This window comes from Lolium rigidum, chromosome 6 (assembly GCF_022539505.1).
Source record: "Lolium rigidum isolate FL_2022 chromosome 6, APGP_CSIRO_Lrig_0.1, whole genome shotgun sequence".
Taxonomy (NCBI): domain Eukaryota; kingdom Viridiplantae; phylum Streptophyta; class Magnoliopsida; order Poales; family Poaceae; genus Lolium; species Lolium rigidum.
In genome coordinates, this window is record NC_061513.1 from 31958705 (window position 1) to 31975167 (window position 16463).

The window sequence follows — 16463 nt, forward strand, 5'->3', positions numbered from 1 at the left end:
AAGTGTTGTGCTAGACTGTAAGAATGGATGTGTGTGAGTGGAAAAAACATGGACAGCTACGGCATAGGGTGATTAAATTAGTTGGGGTGTTAGGAGTGTGTTTACGGGGGAGTGTGGTGGGCGAAAATGCTAGAGTTACGGGAAATGGTTACGGAAATTTGCTACACACTGAGTTGGAACCACCGCGTTGGTTGAGATTTGTTGTTGTCCGTGAAAATAGGGACGTGAACTCTCCGTGCTCTCTCCACGTAATCCCGTAAGTCAGATCCCGTAGGAATTTCCCCGTAGGTACGTGTAGCATTGTTGGTGTGGTGGGTGTGTTGAGAATCAGGGTGTGCTCGTGCGGTGGGGTACATTTCTTTCTACAATAAATCAACGCCACCAACACCACTTAATATTATATAAGTAATGTATATTACATGATAGAGAATTAGAGATACGAAAACTGGCTCAGTCAATTGTAAAATGAATTCTAATAGAAACGAGCAAAACATTAATGTTTCAAACTCTTTTTCTTCACAAATAAAATATTGTATTCTTCTGAAGTTGGCGTTAGCTATAGACCAAACATTATCCCACTTTTTACAATCTTGGGAATTGTATGAAGCAAGAGAAAGATTAAGGGGGTGAGCCTATCATATAATAGGGTTGTAGAAAGACCATTTTCATTCGACGTTCCAGGGCGTCTGATTCGATCAACGAATTTAGGAAAACGACATGGAGACCAACCAATAGACCATGAATACCAATGAGAGATCTCAAATAAAAAATTCAGCCGCAATGCATGTTGTATTGTGATCCAAATTCATATACTAAAGGGAGGCTAACTTCTGACGAGCGGAGCGAGGCCCGTCGCCGGAGGCTTGGGCCGACCCGCGGTACGGTACGGATCGTTGGCACCGCCTATATATACATCTTGTAAGCCGCCGGCTAGGGTTTATCAGATTATAAGATAACCCACGGCGTTTGTAAACACCTCCCGATATAGTGAAGTTTTGCTGGCTGGCGCCGTGGTTTTTTCCCCTTCTTTGTTGGAAGGGGTTTTCCACGTTAAATCTTGTGTCCCCTGCGTGTGTTCTTGTTTCGTTCTTCGTTATTTGCTTGTCGCTTTTATAACAAGTGGTATCGTAGCCCGTGTTTCAATCTAGGGTTTTGCGACATGTCTTCCTTGAAGTTCGATCTACCGCAGACTGGATTACACCACAAGATTTTCTCTGTGGCAAGTGAAGATGAGGGCGATACTTACCCAATCTTCCGATCCGGATGAAGCTCTTGATGGATTTGGCAAGAAAGATGCCAAGACCTGGACCGACGATGAAAAGAGGAAAGACCGTAAGGCTTTTTCATTAATTCAGCTTCATCTATCCAACAATATCTTGCAGAAGTGTTGGCTGAGAAATCCATGTGCGCATGTGGTTGAAAGCTGGAATCGATCCGCATGTCCAAAGATCTAACCAGTAAGATGCACGTGAAGATGAAGTTATTCTCGCACAAGCTGCAAGAAGGTGCGTCAATGATGAATCACCTATCGATCTTTAAAGAGATCGTTTCGATTTGCTATCTATGGAGGTAAAATATGATGATGAGGATCTAGCTCTTATATCGTTAGTCTCGTTGCCTAATTCTTTTGCGAATTTTCGAGACACCTTGTTATACAGTCGTGATGAACTAACCCTTGCCGAAGTTTATGAGGCCCTCCAGCGAGAGGGAAAAGATGAAATCTATGGTGCGGGCGAGAGGGTTCGTCATCTAAGGCGCGAGGCACCTGCAGTCCGAGGCAGGACCGAGAACGAAACAACAACTACAACAGAGATAAGAGCAAGACCGACAGGAGGTCGCTCAAAGTCCAAGGGACGAGATGGTAAGTTCTGCAAGTATTGTAAGAAAACTAGCCATAATATTGATGATTGGCTGGAAGTTGCGGAACAAAGAGAAAAGAAACGGTACCTACCAACCGAAAAACAAATCGAGGGTGATGGTAAGGCTGCCGTTGTTTCCAAGTGATAATTCGGATGGCGATTGCCTAGTTGTGTTTGTCTGGTTGTGTTTACGGTAATGATGAGTGGATCCTTGATTCTGCATGTTCGTTTCATATTTGTTGTAACAAAGACTGGTTCAGTTCTTATGAGTTTGTGCAGAGTGGAGATGTTGTGCGTATGGGAGATAACAACCCACGTGAGATCGTGGGCATTGGCTCCGTTCAGATCAAGATGCATGATGGCATGACACGCACTCGACGAGATGTTAGACACATACTGGCATGGCCGGAAATCTGATCTCTCTCGGCACCCTTGATGTTGACGGGTACAAACACTCCGGTTCTCGCGGAGTTCTGAAGGTAACAAAAGGTTCTCTCGCTCACATGATTGGTGATATGAATTCTGCAAAGTTATATGTTCTTAGAGGTAGCACTTTATCTGGTATTGCTGCTGCTGTTATTCCCGATGAACCTGGTAAAACTAATCTGTGGCATATGCGTCTTGGACATATGAGTGAACATGGCATGGCAGAATTGCACAGGAGAGACCTGCTAGATGGCTGCAATTTGAGTAAGTTTGAGTTCTGTGAGCACTGCATTTTTGGTAAGCATAAAAAAGTTAAATTCAATGCTTCCGTTCATACCACCAAAGGGATTTTAGATTATGTGCATGCTGATGTGTGGGGACCTTCCCGCAAGACTTCTCTTGGTGGTGCAAATTACATGCTTACTATCATAGATGATTACTCCGGAAAAGTGTGGCCTTTCTTTCCGAAACATAAATCTGATGTGTTTGATGCTTTTAGAAAGTGGAAAGTTATGGTAGAGAAGCAAACAGAAAAGAAAGTTAAATTGCTTCGTATCGACAATGGCATGGAGTTTTGTTCTACTGTTTTCAATGATTATTGCAGCGATGAAGGCATTGTCGTGCACCACACCATCCCATATACTCCTCGAGCAGAATGGTGTGGCGGAGAGGATGAACAGTAACCATCATCTCCAAGGCTCGCTGCATGTTGTCTAATGCCGGTATGCATAGACGTTTCCGGGCTGAAGCAGCCTCCACCGCTCGTTACTTGATAAACAGGTCACCTTGTATTCCGCTTGATAAGAAAACTCCTATTGAGGTTTGGTCCGGTTCACCTGCTGATTATTCACAGTTGAGAGTTTTCGGTTGCATTGCTTATGCTCATGTTGATAATGGAAAGCTAGAGCCCAGGGCTGTTAAGTGTTTGTTTCTTGGTTATGGTTCAGGAGTTAAGGCATACAAGTTATGGAATCCTGAAACTAAGAAAGTTTTGCATAGCGAGGAATGTTGTCTTTAATGAGGCTGTTATGTTTTATAAGAGTTCATCTATAGATGTTATCGATGTCGTTGATTTTTCCGATAATTCGATGATGAACAACGAGAGGATTAGCGTGCAGGTGGAGCACGTGGAGGAGAAAGAAAATGATGTTGCTGAAATTGATAACATCGTTGTTCAAGCACTCACCACCTGCTTTGCAGCGAAACAAATAGTTCCATTGCTGCTAATAGACCGAGGCGTAACAAAGGTCCACGTCCTCGTTTAATTGAAGAATGTAATCTTGTTGCTCATGCTTTGAGTTGTGCTGAACAGGTGGAGCATGGTACTGAACCTGCTACATATACTCGAGGCCGTTGCATCCGTTGACCACGTGAAGTGGATTTCCGCTATGCAAGAGGAGATGCAATCGCTTGACAAGAATGGCACATGGGATGTTGTGCCCTTGCCTAAACAAAAGAAGGCTGTCCGCTGTAAGTGGATATTTAAAAGAAAGGAAGGTTTGTCTCCTAGTGAGCCTCCGAGGTTTAAGGCAAGGTTAGTAGCAAAAGGTTTCAGCCAAATTCCAGGTATTGATTATAATGATGTATTCTCTCCGGTTGTGAAGCATAGTTCCATTCGTGCATTCTTTGGTATTGTGGCTATGCGTGATCTTGAGCTTGAGCAGCTAGATGTAAAGACTGCCTCTCGCATGGTGAGCTTGAGGAGGAGATATACATGGACCAACCTGAAGGTTTTGTTGTGCCTGGTAAGGAGGATCTTGTTTGCAAGTTGAAGAGGTCCCTTTATGGTCCAAACAGCCTCCAAGACAAGTGGTACAAAAGGTTTGATTCATTTATGCTTGCACATGAGTTTAAGAGATCTAAGTATGATAGTTGTGTTTATATCAAGTTTGTTAATGGATCACCAATATACTTGCTCGTTATATGTTGATGATATGTTGATTGCTGCCAAGAGCAAGAAAGAGATCACTATTTTGAAAGCACAATTAAGTATTGAGTTTGAGATGAAGGATCTTGGTGCTGCTAAGAAAATACTAGGTATGGAAATTACAAGAGACAAGAAAATCTAGTGTGTTATTTCTTAGTCAGCAAAATTACATTCGTGAAAGTTCTTCATCGTTTTAATATGCATGATGCAAAGTCCGTTAGTACACCAATTGCTTCCCACTTCAAATTGTCGACATTGCAATGTCCTAGTACCGATGAAGATATTGAGTACATGTCTCGAGTTCCATATTCTAGTGCTCGTTGGTTCCTTGATGTATGCCATGGTTTGTTCTCGTCTCGATTTATCCTATGCTATGAGTTTGGTCACTCGATATCTTGCTGATCCCGGTAAAGAACATTGGAGAGCTGTTCGGTGGATTTTCAGGTACCTTCGTGGCACATCCAAAGCTTGTTTGAAGTTTGGCAAGACCGGTGAGGGACTCGTTGGCTATGTGGATTCAGATTTTGCTTGCCGATTTGGATAAGAGAAGATCCCTCACGAGGTTATGTGTTCACTGTTGGTGGATGTGCTCGTGAGTTGGAAGGCAACGTTACAATCTGTTGTTGCCCAATCTACGACCGAAGAAGAATATATAGCAATTAATGAAGTCGGCAAAGAGTCCGTTTGGTTGAAAGGTTTGTATGCTGAGCTTTGTGGAGATGATTCTTGCATTAACTTGTTTTCCGACAGCCAAAGTGCAATATACCTTACTAAAGATCAAATGTTCCATGAGAGGACAAAGCACATTGATATCAAGTACCATTATATTCGCGACATTGTTGCTAAAGGTAAACTCGAAGGTATGCAAGATAAGTACTCATGATAATCCTGCCGATATGATGACAAAGCCAGTCTCTGTTTCCAAGTTTGAGCTTTGCTCGAGCTTGGTTGGTATAACTCGTTTAGCCCAAGTGGTCGTTGGCGCCAGCAAGTGTTTTTCCTTTGTCTGTTCAGGAGATTGTTGAAGTTCATGCTACAAGATGGAATTTGTCTCAAGGTGGAGTTTGTTGTATTGTGATCCAAATTCATATACTAAAGGGAGGCTAACTTCTGACGAGCGGAGCGAGGCCCGTCGCCGGAGGCTTGGGCCGACCCGCGGTACGGTACGGATCGTTGGCACCGCCTATATATACATCTTGTAAGCCGCCGGCTAGGGTTTATCAGATTATAAGATAACCCACGGCGTTTGTAAACACCTCCCGATATAGTGAAGTTTTGCTGGCTGGCGCCCGTGGTTTTTTCCCCTTCTTTGTTGGAAGGGGTTTTCCACGTTAAATCTTGTGTCCCCTGCGTGTGTTCTTGTTTCGTTCTTCGTTATTTGCTTGTCGCTTTTATAACAATGCAAAGACAACACACTCGATGCATCCATTAAAGGCGATTACCCAACATCGGCAGGAGGAACAACACACCAATATTTCAGGTAACCAGACTGCCTTATGAATGTCGCTGGTAAGATGAATATACGAACCACCATTATCAAAAACGTAACAGCCAGGGAAAAAAGTATGAGTATCATCCTTTTCTTGAAAACCTTGATATAAATTCTAAAATATATCTAGCAAAGCAAGATTTAAAAGATCATACATATAAAATTTAATCTTTCAACACCACCATTGACATCAGAAATAAGATCTTGTTGTAGAACAAAGGGCCGAAGATCACTTGCTTTAGACGATAACATCTTTATTGACTCGGAGTTGACAAAGAATATGACTACCAAAACCCTAAGATAATCTCTTGAAAACACGAGTACTTTTATCAAAAACTCAACTCAAAGATCAGGTTTCACGTCCCTCTTGACGATGGTGAGGCCAGCCATAGGATGGAGAACCAACTTATACAAGAAGTTGATGCAGAGGCGGTGGCTAGATTTAGAAGATGACAACTTGAACGACCGATTTGGCCAATCTAGCCTGGTCGGGCACTAAGCTAGTAGTGGACAACAACCAAACTGAGGAGGCAACATGATAACTTCTTTTGGGGGCCAAAAAATATGGTAAGCGGTTTCCTAACTAATACTGGCATGCTAACGCCATAACTAAAAAAATCTGAGGTAGCAATAGGTCGTGCGAAGTCGAGTGTTAGGGGCACTCTTTTTCTTCCTCTTCAAGAACATGTCATGTCGTTATGAAAGATATCCAACGAACCGAAATTCCTCCTTTATCCCGCGAATGATGTCCTTTGGTGCTCTTATAGTAAGTTTTTATATTTTATATCAAAAATATTACTCCCTCCGGTTCATATTAATGGACTCAACTTTATCTAGATACACATGCATCTAGTCTAAAAACTTAACTAGATACATCCGAATCTAGATAAAGTAGAGTCCATTAATATGGACCGGAGAGAGTATTGAACATCCATAAATTCTCGTACTCCCCCCATCACAACTTATGTTGCTCATAATTTTGCGTGAAAGTCAAACTTTGTAAAGTTCAACCAGTTATATAAAAATATACTAACTTTTATAATATTAAATTATTATTATTAGAATCATGGTGAAATATAATTTTATATCATATATATTTTATATCATATATATTTTATATCATAGATAATAATAGATTTTTCTATATAGTCAATAAAACTTTATAAATTTTGACTTTGATCAAACATATACTCCCTCCGTCTATAAATAGACGTCTAAGGTTTATTCAGATTTAAACAAACCTCGGACGTCTATTTTTATAGACAGAGGTAGTACATAACATATTTTTGGACAGAGAGTACTTCACAATCACGTATGTTTTATTTAGATTTATTGCAAACACTAGTATTAAGCATAAATTATACTCTTTCCGTCCCGGTTTATTGGGCCCGTGAGTCAATGCAGCGCGATGAAGATGTTGATATGTATAAGTAGATTGTCTAGACCTTTCCATCAATTTAGACTTTTGGTTGCGTTGGTTGTTGGTTAGTGCAAGAATCTTAACATGGTATCAGAGCCTAGGGCCTTAAGTTCGAGTCCTGGCTTTCACAATATTTACCCACCCCTATGTTCGCCGCATACACGATCATTCATATGCGTGCTATTATTCTTTCCACGTGTTGACCTTCTCTTCTCTTGTCCTGGTCACATGTAAAGAAGGGTGTTGATATGTATAAGTGGATTGACTAGCCCTTTCCATAAGTTCGAACTTTTGGTTACGTTGATTAGTGCAAGAAGCTTGACAGAAGACACGTTGTTATTGGCCGCTAAAAGTTAACATATGTATCCATTTCTTAAAGTCCAATTGTTGCGTAATTCGACCGCATGTCCATGGTTTGAAATTTCGGTCTGGAAATATTTCAGCCACAACCAAATCACCAAATTTTAGTGATTTTTGTTTTCGTTTCGGCTAGAAGACCAAAATTTTCTCTTAAATTTCATTTAAAAAATATTTTTTGAATCCCGTGTAGAACTGAAAGTATGGTCCGGCGCCGCTATCCATACGTCACCTAGACGTCCTCCTATTACTTCTTGGCAGTTGACACTCCTCTCGAGCTGACACCATCCACCAACACCGTCTCTACTTTGCCTCCATCCACCGCCGCCACTACGACTCCATCATGGGCTCATGGCGATCCCTCGAATGCTACATACACCATCGGAGATACCGCAAGCTAGCGCAGCCGGAGTTGACGCCAAATCTCGCGCCCGTGGACAAAACACGGCTAGAGTTGGCATAGATTCGAAAGGCTGGCCGGAAGTGGGGGCTTCAAGGCTAGATCGCCCCTCCCAGCAGGCTGGCTTAGTGAAACATGGGCATCCAGTCCAAGTGAAGCGTGGAGCTCAGCCGAATGTTACCTGGTCTGCAACTGGAACTAGGAAGCTCGATCGACGGATTTGAGTAAGCTATAGGAGACATCCAAATACGTCCTAAGTTTTGTATTTTTTTCTGATTTACAAAATAAACTCAAAACATACATCACTCGTTTCTTCCTCTATCTCCCGCACAACCCAATTAGTGACCAAACGGGAGCAAATATCATGAGGGAGGTGTGATTTTGAGGCTGCTATTTATGTCAACCTTGTATCATTCATTCAAATTTTTTTGTTCGATGGCTACTTTTGCTGATATGTTGTGTGTTGCAACAGTCAGTGAATTACTATAGAAAGTACTAAACCACCAACCTCCACTTGTATACATAATGCTTCATATCTATACCATGCGGATGTTTACTTAAATGAACATGCACTCTTGTTATATACACCACTTCATCTTGAACATAATAGCTTCATTCTCGCACTCCATTTCCATGTGTTGGTAGCTTATGTTGTACAAAAATCTCGTGGCCACATAAACAAATCAATGTGAGGGTGAAAGCAGAACATGAAAGATATAAGAACACGCAGGAATAGGAGACGCCAGGAGCAATGGTAGTACCAATAGTATGAGTCATGCGGGATGAAACCAAATTACTCTATTATGGCAAGGATGAGACGTTGGACCTTTTGTTAGTTTAATTAACTGGTCGTTTAACCGTTTGCATCTAGCCTGTCTTGGACCATTGGATGTGTGCATCGAGCCTGTCTTGGATCAGAAACTGACTCGTCACAAGCTCCGACATTGGATTCTCGTTGGATTCTCATTGGTGTGTGGCGTTTCCCGGGGACACTCGTAGGGTTGTGTTGGACCATTGGATGTGTTTGGCGCGCGACTCCCGACGGAGTAATACTGTGATGAGCTGGTGAAAATTGTTTTTTTAGGAACTCAAGTCCCAAGTTCAACCCAGCAAGTTTTGCGATGAAACAAAGACGTGTACCCCTTAACGCCCACTTTTGGCTCTTAGGTGTGCGCGTAACCCTATGTTGAGAACACGTCAGAAATTTACTAAAAAAGTGTGTCGTAAATTAAATGGGTAGAGAATATATGCAGATATGCCTGTGTCAAATCGGGAACAAAAATATTAAGCTATGTACCCTACACAAAAATAACAAGATGTACTGTTTAAAATATAGTAGTAGACACGAACTATTCACAATATAGCGAAAATACATCTTTTCTAGAAAAAGACTGACTTAGAGTTGGCAAAGCGGCCGTGCGGCTGTCCGGGGTATAAGGGCACGCTTCGCTTGGTTTGTAGCCCGAGCGCCTGACCAAATAATTTGTACGCCTGTGACCCTCGGCCGCTGCTTGGTTTGGCTCCCAAAAAAATTAGCTTACCCCGCCGCTCCCCTTTGTGGGTGGCAGTTCACTTTTCTGCCAAATCGTGGTCAAAGTGAGGGTGGGCAAATTTATCGTCAAAATATTGGTAAAGCTAACATTGACATGAACATACCCTACCAAACTCACCCTAATTATCCATGAACATACCTTCTAAGCTTCACCAAATCAAACAAGTTATTAATACCTCCCCTGAAAATAAACCTTCTCGGGCTCCCATGCCCGTCGTTTGCCTGGCTCCGTCCCTGCGAACGAGGCATTACTAGGACTCATAGGCCAGCCTGTTAGCTGCCAACGCCCGGCGCCTTGGCCAGGCCGCTAGCGGAAATCCTATACACCAACCAGGTCGCACCCTGGTCGGGTATTGGGCCTGGCCCATTTTCATCCTTTTTTCGTTTTCTGTTTCTGATTTTTCTTTTTTCTGTTTTAGTTATAGTTTTCTTTATTTTCTGTTTATTTTTATTTTTGTTCAAAATCGAAAAAGTTCAAATTTGAAAATAGTTGAAATTCAAAAAAGTTTAAATTTTGAAAAGTGTTCAAAACGAAATTTGTTCAAAGCTAAAAATTGTTCATGTCCGAAAAATATTCATAATCGAAAAATGTTCAAATTTAAAATATGTTCATTTTCGAAAAATGTTTAAATTTTGGGAAAAATCAAATTTTTGAAAAAAAATGGTCATTCTAATTTTTTTACAAAATTTGTTCCAATTTGAAAATTGTTCCAATATGAAAAATGTTCAAATTTTAAAAACATTGAAATTTCAGAAAAAAACTAAAATAATTTTAAAAAATCGGGTCTAAAAAGAATCAGCCGAAAAAAAGAAAAAGAAACGAAAAAAGAAAAACTGTATTACCTTATGTTGTTGGGCCGCGGCCCATCTGGCCACTTTGGGCATGTGCTGGGTGTGCGGTACCCTGGAGTGCCGACCAGGTCGGTGTTAAGCAGCCCCCGGGCAAAAATAACCTTTTGTTGCAACTATAGCACAAACTAACCCTCCGGGCAAACTATTTCACCCATCTAATCCTTTTGTGTGGCGCCCCTCCCATGGGCGCCACACATGGCAGTGTGGCGCCCGTGCCTGCGGCGCCACTCTCCCAGCCGACGTGGCGCCCTCGATGCTGAGCTGGTGCGCCGATCCGACGTGGCAGCATGTGTGGCACCCATGGGAGGGGCGCCACACTACTCTATATATATAATTTCTGTCTAGAGATAACAGAAGACTGTGGTAGCTCAATCGGATGAAGCCTTTGCTTCCCAATCCCAGGTCATGAGTTCAAACCTCCGCACCACCTGAATTTATTTTTATTTTTAAAAATTATGCTAGACATTGTAGTATGTTTAAAACATGAAATTTAGCCTCGTACTGTTTTGTAGAGTTTTTTTTTATCTTCTCTTGCTTGCTTCCTAATCAAGAAATCTATGCCATTCTTCAAAGTTCAGTAAGTGTCAGGGATGCACTGATCAACATAGAGGAGAATGAGTGTCGTGTTTGCAAGCTATGACAACATACATCTACTGAGCAACATCTGAGGGCTGCACTAACATGTTCATCTTGTGAAATCCGAGCAACAGTGAAGTATCCTCTTTCCTTCACAGAAATTTCTGAAACTTGTGAAATGTACTCGGCCAGATCTGTTGCCATATCGTCTGAACTCTCAAATATCCTAATTTCGCTGTTCTTCTTAGGTTCATAGGGTGCCGCCATTTCCATTTCTATTTGTTTTATTTACTCTTGAACTCCAAATCAAATATTTGTTCTAATGGAACACTCCTATGTAAGAAGTGGCAGGAGATCAAACATCAACATGGCATTCCAGAAGACAGAGTTGAATTAATTTTCAGAACATCACAAGTGAGTCAGAAATGCTTGCATAAAATCTGAAGAAATTATATCGTCGCTTGAACTTTAATCCTAAACATAGCATAAAACAAGGTCAAACATGTACTGATTATCTGTTTGTTGCGATTTCAATGAAAGGGCATCTGACTTGAGCACTACAATTACCTAATTTCCTTCATGTTTATCCTACATCTTCAGATTTAAGCACTTTATCAGTGGAGATACTATTAGTGCAAACATGCAGCTAATCTCTACTAAGTACTAACCTATCTTAACCATAGATCTAACAGCTTGTTTGTATTGCCAATATGTTGATAATGACAGACAGATCATTATTATCTAACAGTTAAAAATCTGAAAGTTCCACCAGATGAAACATAATCTGAAAAATGGATGCAAAATTACTCTGTAAAATGCTTTTAGATAATGTACATCAGGAAACACCATGTTCTTCATCTAGGAAGCATCGACTAACAATAGGTGTAGCAGATGTACTTGCTCAAAGTTTAAAACAAGTGACAGATAGCCAAGTGGAGTACTACCATACATCGTAAGTATGAAAATATTGCATCTATACTACCTTGGGATAATCCAGCATCATAGCAGGTAGATGTAAGTATGTAACTAGAACTGGTAATACAGAAAAAGGAAATCTGACGCTAAGACCAGACATGAGCATGAATTCTGTAGAAAACCTCTAGAGTCTAGAAAGGACATAACAAAGATGCATAGAACTATTTTTTAGTAGTCCAAAGTTTTTAAAGCTAAAATAAGTGTTATGAAAAATAAAAATAAATTCGGGTGGTGCAGAGGTTCAAACTCATGACATGGGATTGGGAAGCAAAGGCTTCATCCGATTGAGCTACCACAATCTTCTGTTATCTCTAGACAGAAATTATATATAGAGAGTAGTGTGGCGCCCCTCCTATGGGCGCCACACATGCTGCCACGTCGGATCGGCGCACCAGCTCAGCGTCGAGGGCGCCACGTCGGCTGGGAGAGTAGCGCCACACTGCCATGTGTGGCGCCCATGGGAGGGGCGCCACACAAAAGGGTTAGATGGGTGAAATAGTTTGCCCGAAGGGTCAGTCTGTGCTATAGTTGCAACAAAGGGTTATTTTTGTGTAAATCGCCGCCGCTAGCAGCAGCTGTGGGAGCCACCTGGGCCGGCCTGGTAGCTTAGTCGGCCTTCCCGTCTGAAGAAGCTGCCCCTGCCAGCTGGGCTGGCCTGCTGGAAGTTGCTGACGCGGCCGGCGAGGCGTCCGTGTCGCTGCCCGGGCATAAACATCCATGAACGTACCCCGTAAGCTAACACCAAATCTCGTTTCCTGTTCCCGTCATTGTTCTCGTAGCAGATCCTACGTGGTATGTGCTGGAGTACGGGATTTACTTTAATTCATAGCTAGCTTTGCACGTACGGGATTTCGATCCTTGAATCCATCCAACGAGCAGCCTGAGCTCTCGGCCGGCGAGAAGAGAAGCACTTGGATCGACGAGATGGCGAACAAGCCGCAGCCTCACGACTGCCAACAGCTGAGACCCACGATGCCCGCCGTTTGCCACTCCGACCTCCCCGACGACCTACTATGCCACATCCTCTCCTTCGCGCCATTAAAGGAGGCCGCGTCCACGAGCGTGCTCGCGCGGCGGTGGCGCACGCTCTGGCTCTTATCGGGCGCCCTCAACCTCGACTCACGCACGCGCAATTCCAATGTCCCGTGCCGGCGCTCTACTTTTCAGCGCGACGGGAAGGCAGCCATCGCTGCCTATGTCTCCTCCGGTTTACCCCTGAAGAAGCTCACCTTCTACTACGACGAATGGGGCAAGGGCAACATGCGCCGCCGGCTCCATGCTTTGGTCTATAGCCCTGCGGCCCGGGACCTAGAGGAACTTTACCTTGGGAAAGGCTGCGACGGGAGCATGTGCAGTTACAGCATCACCACCCTACCGGCGCTCCAGGCTCTCCGTGTGCTACACATCACCAACTGCATCGACATCTGTAGCCCGCGAGACATGGTGGTACCAGTCCCCTTCCCGCGGCTCACCGAGCTGCGGCTGTACCTATGCTGGGTTTCACGCAAGGTACTGCAGGCCATAATAGACGCCTCGCCATTGCTCACCACCTTGCGTCTGGAGAGAGTGGATTTGTCTTGGTCTCGTGAGTGCTACCAGTCTCTCGCTCTCCCCAAGGTCTCTACCTTCCTGCTACAAGATTTCGACCGTAACTACCAGAGACACTTGGAGCTGAATGCTCCAAATCTAAGATGCTTCACCTATAAAGGGCCCGTCGGATCACTCTCGATCTCGCTCAGGTCGCCTGCGCCGTGCATTGCACGGGTGGAACTGCACTTCAATTTGTCAAATGTTCATAGGAGCAACCTAAGCAGAGATGTAGCAGCTGGCTAAATGGAGTGTGCTGTGTCGGCCCAAAGATCATGGAGGACTTGGTATTCAAGACCTCCAGATCAAAAATAGGGCACTTCTCGGTAAATGGTTGTATAAACTACTTACCGAAGAGGGCATATGGAAAACACTCCTCAAGAGGAAGTATATTGGCTCAAAAGCTTTATCTCAGGTTATTTGGAAACCAGGAGATTCACATTTTTGGGCTGGTCTTATGGAAACAAAGAAGTTTCTCTTTCCATATGGCTCTTTCTCTATTAAGGATGGATCGGAAATTCGTTTCAGGAGGATATATGGTTGGGTAACACCACGCTCCGAGAACAGTATCCGGCATTGTACAATATAGTGCGCCACAAAAGCGATACTATCGCTAAGGTGTTGGAAGACTTCCCACCAAATGTGGATTTCAGAAGAAGTCTCATCGGTCTCAGACAAACCTCGTGGCAGGAATTGTTACGAGCGTCTTGAGTTAGTTCAACCGACGCAGGGACCGGATGAATTTCGGTGGAACCTTACCGGGAATGGTACATTCTCAGTGGCTTCCATGTACAATGCTTTAATTCAGCCAGAACTCCCGGTCGATAATAATTCAAAGATTTGGAAGATGAAAATACCGCTGAGAACAAAAATCTTTGCATGGTATCTTCGTCGGGGGGTAATCCTTACTAAAGATAATCTTGCCAAACGCAACTGGCATGGAAGTAAAAAGTGTGTTTTCTGTCATCAAGATGAGACAATTAACCACTTATTCTTCCAATGTAAGTTAGCTAGGTCTATATGGTCAGCTGTCCAAATAGGGTCTACCTTATACCCACCACGTAGTGTTGTCAATTTATTTGGCAACTGGCTCAATGGTGTGGATGTTAGGTTTAAACGTCTTATTAGGATGGGAGCGATTGCAATTATCTGGTCGCTATGGCTATGTAGAAATGACAAGATTTTCAATAATGTTTCTTCTTCTTTTTTGCAGGTCATCTACCGATGCACGGCTTTGCTCCGCTCATGGATACCGTTGCAGCGTGTCGAGCACCGGGACCTCTTTACGGAGGTGTCTTCACGGTTGGAGGATACGGCGAGGGATATTTTTTCCAACATGGGTGGCAGCGTGACCTTCGGCTAGATCCTCCTACCTAGAATTTGTTTCTGTTTTTTGTACTTTTTTTATCCATTTGAACACCTTTCTGGTTTTGTAACGAATTTGTGTGTGGCTGTGTGCATCTTAGTTATGCAGAGGCCGGGTCTATTGCGCAAGTAATAAAGTGCCCATTTTCGAAAAAAAGCAGAGATGTAGCCTGCCAGTACTTTTGGCAATTTGCTTCTAACTTCAGTGGGGCAAAGATGTTCAAGCTGCGTTTTGAACCTCCAGAACATCATTCACCTAGCCAAAACTTGGAGCTTGATCAAGGCAAGTAGACCTGTTCAGGGTGACCAAAGAAATGATGAAGAAAGCCATCTCTTGTACAACCTCTATTCACTTATTCAAGACGTTTTAGCAAGCTAATTTTGCCTGCTAAATCGTCTTATATTGAACGGAGGGAGTAACATTTTGGAAACAACTTTTAGCAGCGCAAAGATGTTGAAGATGAACTTACAATAAATCTTGTTTTCTACCTTTTCAAGCAGTAAGAGATCTATTCTAGTGCTACCCATGTTGATTTTTGCAAGTTTACTTAGATGTAAGAGCTTTCTTGTAGTTGTTGATTATTTCTTACCTGTGTTTATTGAAGACGGCATTATGCAGATATTAACACCACAAATAAAATGGTTATTATTTTGTATTTTTATTTATCTTAAAAATATGAATTAAATAGTTCAAACAATTTTCTCATGCACATTATCCCTCTATATATCTCCTTAACGACCAACTTTAATTAGGGCATCTCGAGCGGCCCAACGCAAACGGACGCAAAGGGTCTGCACTCTGCACGGCTAAACAAATGGGTCTGCACCCTATCCCAGTGGCCTAAGGCAACTGACCTGCATGTCTGTGGGAACGTAAGCGTGATCAAAATTTGTGCCGTGAATGCTTCTACGCGATCCTGCAACGGGCGCGAGGCCGCATCGCTTCCGCGCCTGCGCCTGCAGCCTTCTGCACCCGCCATCAATGGCACGCCTCATCTTCAGCGGCCGCGCCAGCTTTGGCGGTTGGCGGTTGGTCTTCTGGGCCGCCATCAATAGCATGCTGCTTTAAGTCCCGCACTCATCCTTAAAAGAGCACCGGTGATATCCAACCATTGCCCACACCTCCCAAGCCTCCATTGCTCCCACCACACCGACAACCATAGCGCTCCGCCACCTCGCCATGGTGAAGAAGAAGAAGAACGACCACGAGGCGTCCTCGTCGTGGGTGAAGAAGAAGGAGAACCCTCGGATGAGGGTCCCCCTCCTTATCAGCTTCGCCCGAGTGCTCTACGAGAACTAGTAGCCATGCGATGGCTGGAACGATGTGCACCTTCCAGGCGGGTGGCGCCTCAGCTCTGCGTGGGTGCCCATCCCGCCGGTGCCACGGTCTGGCCCAGAGTGGCTCGAAGAGACCCGGCGCATGTGGGCACTTCTCCTGCTAGACCTCCCAGATGACCCTGCGTACGACATCGATCCCCTAGGTGGGACGACTACTGCCGATATGAAACCGACGAGGCGGAGGGCGAGGTTCCTCGTGGACTGGGACTACAACTTTGGCCCACCTCCACGGCCTCGTCATTCGTTGCCACGTGCGCCGCCACCTCCTGTGCCACATGAAATGCGGGACGACTCCGATGACTTCTTCGCCAGCGTCTTCCACGACATCTAGATGGCACTT

The 16463-nt window shown here is 43.7% G+C and overlaps 1 protein-coding gene across 1 annotated transcript in view; it reads right to left on the reverse strand.

Annotated features, from left to right (window-relative positions):
* The window catches only part of LOC124661018 (polycomb group protein EMF2B-like), a 35682-nt gene that overhangs the window by 12496 nt on the left and 6723 nt on the right, over positions 1–16463 (reverse strand). The gene's annotated exons all lie outside the window — the stretch shown is intronic.